The sequence below is a fragment of the Prosopis cineraria genome, unplaced genomic scaffold (assembly GCF_029017545.1).
Source record: "Prosopis cineraria cultivar Desert tree isolate PC_DT_omini unplaced genomic scaffold, ASM2901754v1 PC9, whole genome shotgun sequence".
Classification (NCBI taxonomy): domain Eukaryota; kingdom Viridiplantae; phylum Streptophyta; class Magnoliopsida; order Fabales; family Fabaceae; genus Prosopis; species Prosopis cineraria.
The window spans coordinates 3,287,287-3,299,576 of NW_026555340.1; positions in this window are offsets into that span (position 1 = coordinate 3,287,287).

Genomic DNA, 12,290 nt, shown 5'->3' on the forward strand with positions numbered 1-12,290 from the left:
AGTTGGAATCTCAAGCAATCTGTCGATAATTGTGAGCCTCTAAAAGTTGTCTTGCGATGATTGGTTGCACCCTTGGGTAGGACCTTGTCAAGCATTAACAAGGCTAGAAAATGGATTGCCAACCTTCATAATGCTTGTGGCAAGTATTGGCATGGTGTCTATAAGCTCTTAAAAAGTATTGGATTCTCAATCAATCTTGTGGTAGTGTTTGCTTCTACAAGCTATCTTGCAACAAGTGGTGGCACCCTAGGGCAGGACCTTGGCAAGCATAGGCAAGGCTAGAAAATGGGTTGGCAACCTTCATAATGCTTGTAGCAAGTGCTGGCAAGGTGTCTGTAATCTCTTGGTAAGTGTTGGAATCTCAATCAATCATTTGGTAAGTGTGAGCATCCACAAGATATCTTGTGGCAAGTGGTGGCACCTAAGGCAAGAACTTAGCAAGCGTTGGCAAGGGATTAAAATGGGTTGGAAACCTTCATATCACTTGTGCAAGTTTTGGCATGGTCTATGGAGGCTCCTGGTAAGAGTTGGAATCTCAAGTAATCTTTTAGTAACTGTGAGCATCCACAAGCTATCTTATGGTATGTGTGGCCCACCCTAGGACAAGACCATAGCTAGCGTTGGCAACGCATTAAAATAGGTTGGCAACCTTCATATTGCTTGTGGTAAGTGTTGGCAAGGTCCTTGGAAGCTCCTGGTAAGAGTTGGAATTTCAAGTATTCTTTTAGTAAGTGTGAGTATCCACAAGCTGTCTTGTTGCAATTGGGGCACAGCTTTAGGCAAGACCATGGCTAGCATTGGCAAGGCTTGAAAATATGTTGGCAATATTCATACTGCTTGTGGCAAGTGTTGGCAAGGTCCCTACAAGCCCCTAGTAATTGTTGGATTCTCAAACAATCTTTTGGTCAGTGTGAGCTTTCACAAGCTGTCTTGTGGTAAGTGGTAGCACCCTAGGGTAGGACCTTGGTAAGCATTTACAAGGCTAGAAAATGGGTTGGCAACCTTCATAATGAATGTGAAAAGTGTTGGCAAGGTGTCTATAAGCTCCTGGTAGTGTTGGAATGTCAATTAATCTTTTGGTGAGTGTTAACTTGCACAAGTTATCTTGCGGCAAGTGGTGGCACCCTAGGGAATGACCTTGGCAAGTGTTGGCAAGGCTAGAAAATAGATTGGCAACCTTCATAATGAGTGTGGCAAGTATTAGCAAGGTGTTTGGAAGCTCCTGGCAAGAGTTGGAATCTCAAGTATTTTTTTTAGTAAGTGTGAGCATCCACAAGCTATCTTGTTGCAATTAGGGCCCACCTTTGGGCAAGACTATGGCTAGCGTTGGTAAGGCTTAAAAATGGGTTGGCAAAATTCATATTGCTTCTAGCAAGTGTAGGCAAGCTCCCTGCAAGCATCTGATAATTGTTGGAATCTCAAAAAATCTTTTGGTAAGTGTTAGCTTTCACAAGCTATCTTGTGGCAAGTGGTAGTACCTTAGGGCAGGACCTTAGCAAGTGTTAGCAAGGCAAGAGAATGGATTGGAAACCTCCATAATGAATGTGGCAAGTGTTGGTAAGGTGTTCAAAAGCTCCTAGTAAGAGTTGGAATCTCAAGTAATCTTTTAGTAAGTGTAAGCATCCACAAGCTGTCTTGTAGCAAGTGGGACCTACCCTAGGTCAAGGCCTTGGCTAGCATTGGCAAGGCTTGAAAATGGGTTGGCAACCTTCATATTGCTTCTGCCAAGTATTGGCAACATCCCTAGAAGCTCTAAGTACATTTTGAAATCTCGAGCAATCTTTTAGTAAGTGTGAGCATCCACAAGCTGTCTTGTGGCAAGTGGTGGCACCGTACGGCAAGACTGTGGCAAGTGTTGGCAAGGGTTGAAAATAGGTTTGCAACCTTCATATTACTTGTACCAAGTATTGGCAAGGTCCCTGGAAGCTCCCGGTAAGTGTTGGAATCTCAAGCAATCTTTTGGTAAAGTCTTAGCTTCCACAAGCTGTCTTGTGGAAAGTGGTGGCACCCTACGGCAAGACCATGACATGTATTGGTAAGGGTTGAAAATGGGTTGGCAACCTTCATATTGCTTGTGCGAAGCGTTGACAAGGTTCCTGGAAGTTCCTGGTATGTGTTGGAATCTCAAGCAATCTTTTGGTAAGTGCTAGCTTCCACAAGCTATCTTGTGGCAAGTGGTGGAACTTAGGGCAAGAACTTGAGAAGCATTGGCAAGGCTTGAAAATGTGTTGGCAACCTTCTTATCGCTTTTGGAAAGTTTTAACAAGGTCCCAGGAAGCTCCTGGCAAGTATTGGAATCTCAAGCAATCTTTTGGAAATTGTGAGCATCTGCTAGCTATCTTATGGCAAGTGGTGGCACCCTATATCAAGATCGTGATAAGTATTGGTAAGGGTTTAAAATGGGTTGGCAACCTCAATAATGCTTGTGACAACTGTTGGCAAGGTCTATGGAAGCTCTTAGTAGGTGTTGGAATCTCAAGCAATCTTTTAGTAAGTGTGAGCTTCCACAAGCTGTCTTGTGAAAAGTGGTAGCACCCTATGGCAAGACCATGGCATTGATTAGCCAGGCTTAAAAATAGGTTAACAACCTTCACATCATATGTGACAAGTTTTAGTAAGGTTTGTGCAAGCTCTTGGTAAGTGTTGGAATCTCAAGCAATTTTTTGGCAAGTCGAAGCAACCACAAGCTGTCTTGTGGCAAGCAGTTGCACCCTATAGCAAGACCATGGCAAGCATTGGCAAGGGTTGAAAATAGGTTGGCAAACTTCATAAAATTGTAAGAAGTGTTGGCAAGGTTCTTGGAAGCTCTTGATAGGTGTTGGAAACGCAATCAATTTTTTGGTAAGTGTGAGCATCCACAAGTTGTCTTGTGGCAAGCGGTGGCACTGTATGGCAAAACTGTGGCAAGCATTGGTAAGGGTTGAAAATAGGTTAGCAACCTTCATATTACTTGTGCCATGTATTGGCAAGGTCCTTGGAAGCCTGGTAAGTGTTGGAATCTCAGGCAATTTTTTAGTATGTCTTAGCTTCCACAAGCTGTCTTGTGAAAATTGGTGGCACCTTACGACAAACCATGGCATGCATTTGCAATGGTTGAAAATGGGTTGATAACCTTCATATTGCTTATGCCAAGTGTTGAGAAGGTCCCTAAAACATCCTAGTATGTGTTAGAATCTCAAGCAATCTTTTAATAGTTGCTAGCTTCCACAAGCTGTCTTTTGGCAAGTAGTGGCACCCTAGTGCAAGAACTTGACAAACATTGGCAAGGCTTGAAAGTAGGTTGGCAACCTTGTTATAACTTCTAGAAAGTTTTAACAAGGTTCTAGGAAGCTCCTGGCAAGTGTTGGAATCTTAAGCAATCTTTTGGTAAGTGTGAGCATCCGTAAGCTGTCTTGTGGCAAGTGGTGGCACCCTATGGCAAGACCATGGTAAGCGTTGGAAAGGGTTGAAAATGGGCTGACAACCTTCATAATGCTTGTGACAAGTGTTAGCAAGGTCCCTGGAAGCTCATGGTACGTGTTGGAATCTCAAGCAATCTTTTGGTAAGTGTTAGCTTCCACAAGCTATCTTATGGCAAGTGGTGGCACCCTATGGCAAGACCGTGGGAAGTGTTGGTAAGGGTTCAAAATGGGTTGGAAACCTTTATAATGCATATGACAAGTGTTGGTAAGGTCCTTGGAAGCTCTTGGTAAGTATTGAAATCTCAAGCAATCTTTTAGTAGGTGTGAGTATCAACAAGCTGTCTTGTGGCAAGTGGTGGCACCCTACAGCAAGACTGTGGCAAGCATTGGTGATGAAACCCTAAGTCGCTTTAGGCCATCAATGAAAACTAGAATGTAGTCGGGAGCATTCTAGGTCATCTCCCAAGAGAACAATGCACACAAATTATGGTTCAATTATCAATAAATTAAGGGAATGAAGATATGTTTCAGCTATGTCTAAAATACAAGAACTAAATGTTTGTAATTTTTTGATTTAAATATATTGATGTGAATGAATGAGATGATGAGCTCAAGTTAGAATCCCTTGTGATAATCCTTGAATTCTAGAATTGCAACCATACATGTAATGACAATTTGCTTAATGAAAAACACTCTAAAATCTTTAAAGTATTGTGAAACATTGCATCCAATGATCATTATGAATTTAAGCCAAGTGGAGTGAAATTGACAATGCAAATCAGCCTTATTCATAGCCATTCAATTCAGACCAAATTAAATGGTAGAAAAACTTCTCAAACCAAATTTATATAAACACATATGGATCTAGCTTGAAATATGGAGAAATCTGAACAAGAACATTAAGAACATATGAACACATTCAAGAACACTAAATTGAATTCATACATTCCAGAATTGAAATACAAAATCAAATATCAATCCAACATCCACAACTTCAATCTAACATGTAATTGGAATCAAAATCACAACCCAACCTGAACAATAATTTTGAATCCTTGAAAGAAAATAGAAGAAATTGCAGAATTGAGATTACAAATGAGGAAGGCAATTTTGAAATACTCAAATCACAAGTTCATCTTCCTTGAAGCTCAATGGAAAATCAGCCTCTCATGTTCTTCATCTTCAAACCAATCAGACTTTGAAGTTGAGAAGACATCATGAATCTGGAAAATACGTGACTGAATATGGACAAAATTAATGCTGGAATTGGAAAGATGAGGAACGAAATTGATGAAGAATGGGGAAGAGAATGACACAAGGTGGAAGAATCAAAAAGGAGAGATAAGAAACAAGTTTGGATAGAGGAAGAACATGAACGAAAATTGAAGAAAAAAAAATGATGAAGGAAATGAAGGAACAAATCTGGAATGATGGAATTGATAATGAACACTTCATGAACAATCTGGATTAAGGATGGAAGAAAAACGAAATTGGATGAGGAATTGATGCTGGAAAAACAAACTTGGAGCTGGAAATGGAAGAGAACCAGATCTGGAACTCCCAATACTTGAGGAATGGCATGAATTGTGGAGGCTGGAGATGAGAGAAATCAGACCTAGAGAGAGAGGATGAATGTGTAGAATGAGGTCTCCCTCTGAAAATTTTGCTTAAGTATGCGTAACTAATTCTGATCCAATGGTGATGATTCCAAGGCCAAAAACTGAATCAGTTATTCCAGCTAAAAATAATGAATTAAAATTGAAAATTAATTCTGGAAATTAGAGGAAATGAGGCACCAAAATGAGCTGGAGATGAGAGCATGAACAATGTGACTAAGTATGGACCATGTGACTTCATTTGAATGTTGCTTCAGCTGCCACTTGAACTTCTCATGAATCCAGATGTGAATTCATGCCTATTATGCTCTTGGCTTGCCTCATCATGATGTCATCCTAATGTTCAGCTTCCACTTCACGTACAACATGCATTTCCTTGTTTCCAATGATGATGTCATCTTATGAATTCCATGGATCAGATTACATGTGCTCTTAACTTCTCCAAAATTGTTGACCAAGTCTTTGTTCCTTGATTACAAAATTGCCCTCACACGAATCTGAAAATAAAAACACAAGACTAAATAAATTCTAAAAAGACAATTAAAAAGGAAGAAAGTGAGAATTTAAGCCTAAAAATCCAATCAAGCATCTTAAAGTCTCAAACCATCCACCAAATAGCTTTATTAGGGTCCATGTAGTCAATGTGTGAAACATAGCTAAAAACTGGGAAACAAACCCTAATATGCACTATTTGGTGCCAAAAAGCAAGTGTATAACATGTAAAATATGAAGTAGATCAATTCCCCCACACTTGGATTTTGCTCTCCGGGCAAAACTCTCTCAACATCTAGACAAGTAAACAACACAAAAATACAAGCTCTTAAGAGTAAATCCAATTTTCAAAGTCAATGCACTATCACAAGAACCAAATCAATGTTGCAATCTTTAGAGAAAACCTTAATACATCATAAGTAAACCATCTGCAAAAATGTAATCTCAAAGAGAAACCTCACCGGATTAGTGTTTCACTCAAGCACTCGGTGTATAAGGGTATAATTATCACTCAAGTTCCTTGGCAAGTCATCCTACCATAGGCTTGTAATCCCTCTATCTCACCACTACGAACATGCAAGGGTTCTCAAGAATCATATGGACTTTCAAAGGATGTAATGTGCTCAATGAAGGATATACTTAGATTTGCATGTGAAAGGGTTAAGGATTGGTTCAAGAAACTTGTCTTGGCCACAATGTAAGTATGTTCAATATACAAGACTACTTAAAACCAAACCCAATAGATAACATAATAGGGATCATGGATGGAATGAATAATTGGCCAAGAATGAGATGAAATGAGAATTTACAAATAGGAACAAGTAAATCAAATAGCAAACCTAACGAAACTTGCTTATCCAAACTCTTTCTTTTGCTTTTCTTTGATCCACTTTGGATCTCTTTTTCTCAGATATATTTTCTTTTTTTACAATCTTTTTTTTCTTTGTTTTGTTTTTCTCTTTCTGTTTCTTCTTAATTTTGTTTTTTTTCTTTTTTTTCAAGCATAGCTTCTAACATTTGGGTACAACTCAAGAAATGTTCCTAATCATATAAATAAAATGGCATGGCCAATGTAAATGAATGAAATAGATCCCAATAGATGTTATCTACTAGTTAAATTAAAAATAGTCAATGTACATTGAAACATACCAAATGAAAATACATGCCATCTATCCAAAATAGGTCAAGTGTTTAAAAATGAAAAAATAATAGAAGGCTCAATTTGGCTAAACAAGGGATAATCAAGTAATTAAGGGTTAGCTAAAAGGCCTTAGGCACTTTAATGATGGCCATAATCACTTTTCCTACAACCAATGCACAAGTGTAGCCTCAAGTAAGAGAGAAAACAAGTTCTAGAGGATTAACAAAACCAAGGAACATAGAACTCTCAATGGTTGAAGGTCCCTTCCATATGGTTTATTCTTGCCTCTCTTAATCAATTACAAGTTCTAGAGGATTGGAATCTAAAGCGATCTTTTGGTAAGTTAAAGCAGCCACAAGCTGTCTTGTAGAAACGGTGGCATCCTATGGCAAGGCCGTGGTAAGTGTTCGCAAGGATTGAAAATGGGTTGGCAACCTTCATAATGATTGTGGCAAGTTTTGGTAAGGTCCCTAGAGACTCCTAATAGGTGTTAGAATCTCAGGCAATCTTTTAGTAAGTGTGAGCATCCACAAGCTGTCTTATGGCAAGTGGTGGCACCCTACAGCAAGACCTTGGTAAGGTTGAAAATGGGTTGGCAACCTTCATAATACTTGTGGCAAGTGTTAGCAAGGTCCTTGGAAGCTCCTAGTAAGAGTTGGAATCTTAAGTAATCTTTTAGTAAGTGTGAGCATCCACAAGCTATCTTATCAGATGTCGGGCCTATCTTAGGGTAAGACCATGGCTAGCATTGGCAAGGCATTAAAATAGGTTGGCAATCTTCATATCACTTGTGGCAAGTGTTGGCAAGGTCCCTGGAAGCTCCTGGCAGGTGTTGGAATCTCAAGCAATCTTTTAGTAAGTTTAAGCCTCCATAAGCTGTCTTGTGGCAAGTGGTGGCAGCCTATGGCAAGACTATAGGAAGCATTAGCAAGGCTTGAAAATGGGTTGGTAACCTTCATATCGCTTGTGCTAAGTTTTGGCATGGTCTATGGAAAGTCTTGATATGAGTTGGAATCTCAAGTAATCTTTGGATCAGTATTAGCTTCCATAAGCTGTATTGTAGATAGTAAGGGTGACCCTGGGGAAGACCGTGACAAGCATTGGCAAGGCTCAAAAATGGGTTGGCAACCTTCATATACCTCGTGGTAAGTTTTGGCAAGGTACCTTGAAGCTCTTGGTAAGTATTAGATTTTCAAGCAATTTTTTGGTAAGTGTTAGCTTCCACAAGCTGTCTTGTGGCAAGTGGTGGCACCTTAGGGTAAGAACCTGGCAAGCACTGGCAAGGCATTAAAATGGGTTGGCAACCTTCATATCGCTTGTGGCAAGTTTTGCCATGGTCTATAGAAAGTCTTGATAAGAGTTGTAATCTCAAGCAATCTTTTGATCAGTGTTAGCTTCCACAAGCAATCTTGTGAGAAGTAGTGACAAGAACTTGGCAAGCATTGGCAAGGCTTGAAAATGGGTTGGCAATATTCCTAGTAGGATTTGAAATCTCAAGTAATCTTTTGGCAAGCGTCAGCATCCACAAGTTGTCCTATAGTAAGTGGGGCCCACCCTTAGGCAAGACTTTGGCTAGCATTGGCAAGATTTGAAAATTGGTTGGCAACCTTCATATGGCTTGTGGCAAGTTTTGGTAAGGTCCCTAAAAGCTCTTGGTAAGTGTTGGAATCTCAAGCAATCTTTGGGTCAATGTTAGCTTCTATAAGTTGTGTTGTGGCAAGTGGTGGCACCCTTGGGCAAGAACTTATGGCAAGTTTTGGCATGGAATATGGAAGGTCTGCATAAGAGTTGGAATCTCAAGCAATCTTTGGGCAAGTATGAGCATCCAAAAGCTGTCTTGTGGTAAGTGGTTGCACTCTAGGGCAAGAACTTGGCAAGCATTTATAAGGCTTGAAAATGGGTTGGCAGCCTTCATAATGCTTGTGCCAAGTGTTGGCAAGGTGTCTGGAAGCTCCTGGTTAGTAGTGTTGGAATCTCAATTAGTCTTTTAGCAAGTATGAGCATCTAAAAGCTATCTTGTGGCAAGTGGTGGGACCCTAAGGCGAGAACTTGGCAAGCATTAGCATGGCTCAAAAATGGGTTAGTAACCTTTATAATGCTTATGGCAATTGTGGGCAAGGTGTCTAGAAGCTCCTAGTAAGTGTTAGAATCTTAATCAATCTTTGGTAAGTATGAGCATCAAAAAGCTATCTTGTGGCAAGTGGTGGCACCCTAAGGCAAGAAGTTGGCAAGCATTCATAAGGCTTCGAAATGGGTTGGCAACCTCCACAACGCTTGTAGCAAGTTTTGGCATGGTTGATGGAAGTTGCTGCTAAGAGTTGGAATATTAACCAATCTTTTGGCATATGTGAGCATCCACAAGCTGTCTTTTAGAAAGTAGGGCCCACCCTCATGTAAGACCATGGCCAGCATTGGCAAGGCTTGAAAATGGGTTGGCAACCTTCATATGGCTTGTGGAAAGTTTTAGCAAGGTCCTTAAAAACTCCTGGAAGTGTTGGAGTCTCAAGCAATCATTTGGTAACTGTTAGCTTCCATGAGCTATCTTGTGGAAAGTGGTGGCACCCTAAGGCAAGAACTTGGAAAGTATTGGCAAGGCTTGAAAATAGGTTGGCAATGTTCATAATGATTGTGCAAAGTGCTGGCAAGGTGTCTGGAAGCTCCTGGTAAGTGTTGAAATCTCAATCAGCCTTTTGGTAAGTATGAGCATCGTGAATTTGTCTTATGACAAGTGGTGAGACCCTAGGGCAAGAACTTAGAAAGTATTGACATGCCTTGAAAATGGGTTGGCAACCTTTGTAATGCTTGTGGCAAGTGTTGTCAAGGTGTCTGGAAGCTCCTGGTAAGTATTGAAATCTCAATCAATCTTTTAGTAAGGGTGAGCATCGACAAGCTCTCTTGTAGCAAGTGGTGGCACCCTAGGGCAAGAACTTGGCAAGCATTGGCAAGGTTTGAAATTGGGTTGGAAACCATCGTAATACTTGTGGCAAGTGTAGGCAAGGTGTCTGAAACCCCCTAGTAAGATCTGGAATCTCAAGCAATCTTTTGGTAAGTGTGAGCATCCAAAAGCTATCTTGTAGAAGGTGGGGGCCACCCTTAGGAAGACTGTGGAAAGCATTGGCAAGGTTTGAAAATGGGTTAGCAGGCTTTATAATACTTGTGACAACTGTTGGCAAGGTGTTTGAAAGCTCTGGTAAGTGCGAGCATCTACAAGCTGTCTTGTGGAAAGTGTGGGCATCCCTGTGGAAAACCATGGCAATCACTGGCAAGGCTTGAAAATGGTTTGGCAACCTTCATATCGCTTGTGGAAAGTTTTGGCAAGGTCCCTGGAAGCTCTTAGTAAGTGTTAGAATCTCAACCAATCTTTTGGTCACTATTTGCTTCCACAAGCTGTCTTGTGTTAAGTGGTGTCACCCTAAGGCAAGACTGTGGCAAGCATTAGCAATGCTTGAATATGGGTTGGCAACCTAAATATGGCTTGTGGCAAGTTTTGGTAAGGTCCCTCGAAGCTCCTCATAAGCATTGGAATCTCAAGTAATCTTTGGGTTTGTGTTAGCTTCCGCAAGCTGTCTTGTGGAAAGTATTAGCACCCTAGGGCAAGACCGTGGTAGGCATTGGCAAGGCTTGAAAATGGGTTGGCAACCTTTATATGGCTTATGGCAAGTCTTGGCATGGTCCCTAGAAGCTCCTAGTAAGCGTTGGTATCTCAAGCAATCTTTTGGTCACTATTCAGTTCCACAAGCTGTCTTGTGGCAAATGGTAGCATCCTAGGGCAAGAACTTGGCAAGCATTGGCTAGGCTTGAAAGTGGGTTAGCAACCTTTGTAATGCTTGTGGCAAGTGTTGGCAAGGTGTCTGGAAGCTCCTGGTAAGACTTAGAATCTCAAGCAACCGTTTTGTGAGTGTGAGCTTCCACAAGCTGTCTTGTGGAAAGTGGGGGCGACCCTAGGGAAGGCCGTGGGAATCATTGGTAAGGCTTGAAAATGGTTTGGCAACCTTTATTTCACTTATGCCAAGTTTTGGCAAGGTCCCTAGAAGTTCCTGGTAGGTGTTAGAATCTCAACCAATCTTTTGGTCACTGTTTACTTTCACAAGATGTCTTGTAGCAAGTGGTGGCACCGTAGGGAAAGACTGTGGTAGGCATTGGCAATGCTTGAATATGGGTTGGTAACCTTCATATGGCTTGTGGCATGTTTTGACAAGGTCCTTAAAAGCTCATCATGAGTGTTAGAATCTCAAGCAATTTTTGGGTCAGTGTTAGCTTCCACAAGTTGTCTTATGGCAACTATTAGCACCTTAGGGCAAGACTATGGTAGACATTGCAAGGCTTGAAATGGGTTAGTAGCCATCATATGGCTTATGGCAAGTCTTGGCATAGTCCTTGAAAGCTCCTAGTAAGCGTTGGTATCTCAAACAATCTTTTGGTCACTGTTCGCTTCCACAAGCAGTCTTGTGGTAGGTGGTAGCACCCAAGGGCAAGAACTTGGTAAGCATTAGCTAGGCTTGAAAATGGATTGGCAACCTTCATAATGCTTGTGGCAAGTATTGGCAAGGTATCTAGAAGCTCCTAGTAAGACTTGGAATCTCAAGCAACCTTTTGGTGAGTGTGAGCTTCCACAAGCTATCTTATAGAAAGTGGGGGCTTCCCTGGGGAAGACCGTGGGAATCACTTGTATGGCCTGAAAATGGTTTGGCAACCTTCATATCACTTGTGGCAAGTTTTGGCAAAGTCCCTAGAAGGTCCTAGTAAGTGTTAGAATCTCAACCAATTTTTTAGTCACTTTTCGCTTCCACAAGCTGTCTTGTGGCAAGTGGTGGCACCTTAGGGCAAGACTGTGGTAGGCATTAGCAATGCTTGAATATGGGTTGGTACCCTTCATATGGCTTGTGGCAAGTTTTGACAAGGTCCCTAGAAGCTCATTGTAAGTGTTGGAATCTCAAGCAATCTTTTGGTCACTATTTGCTCCCACAAGCTATCAAAAATTCCAGAATTAAATTCACTAGAAGAAATCAAATGATGTGATGAAATATGACATGTAAAAGATGAACTAGGGCCATCATTAGATGCAATTTCACTCTCATCAATTGATTCAATCACTAAATCAATAGAATTTCTAGAATTAACACTTAAATCATTAAACTCATCTAATGTAAGCAAATTACTTAAAGAAGCATATGTTTGGTCATGCGAAGAACTAGACAACAAAAATGCTTCAAATGGAGTACAAGTAGATGAGTTATGCATGTGAAGTGTGCTGTCATTCAAATGTTCATGCTTAAGTGAATGCAATTCATCTTGATTTTTCAAATTAGATAAAATTAACACTATGTTATTGCAATTCACACAAATAGAGTAATGAGTACATGAACAAGTGAAACTAGGCAAAGATGCAACATCATCCAAGCTGGAGGCATAAAAACCTCATCAATGATTCTATCAAGTGTATCATCAATGCAATCTACAAAATGAAGTCTATAATCAACATAAGTGTTTTTCAAGCTATCAAATATATTAAATTCAATCTTGCTATCCAAGAACTCCATAGTAAGTTTTCCTTCCTTCATGTTCAATATGGTACTTGATGTCATCATAAAAGGTCTCCCAAGGATGAGTGTGCCTTGGCCTCCTTCTTGCATATCTAAC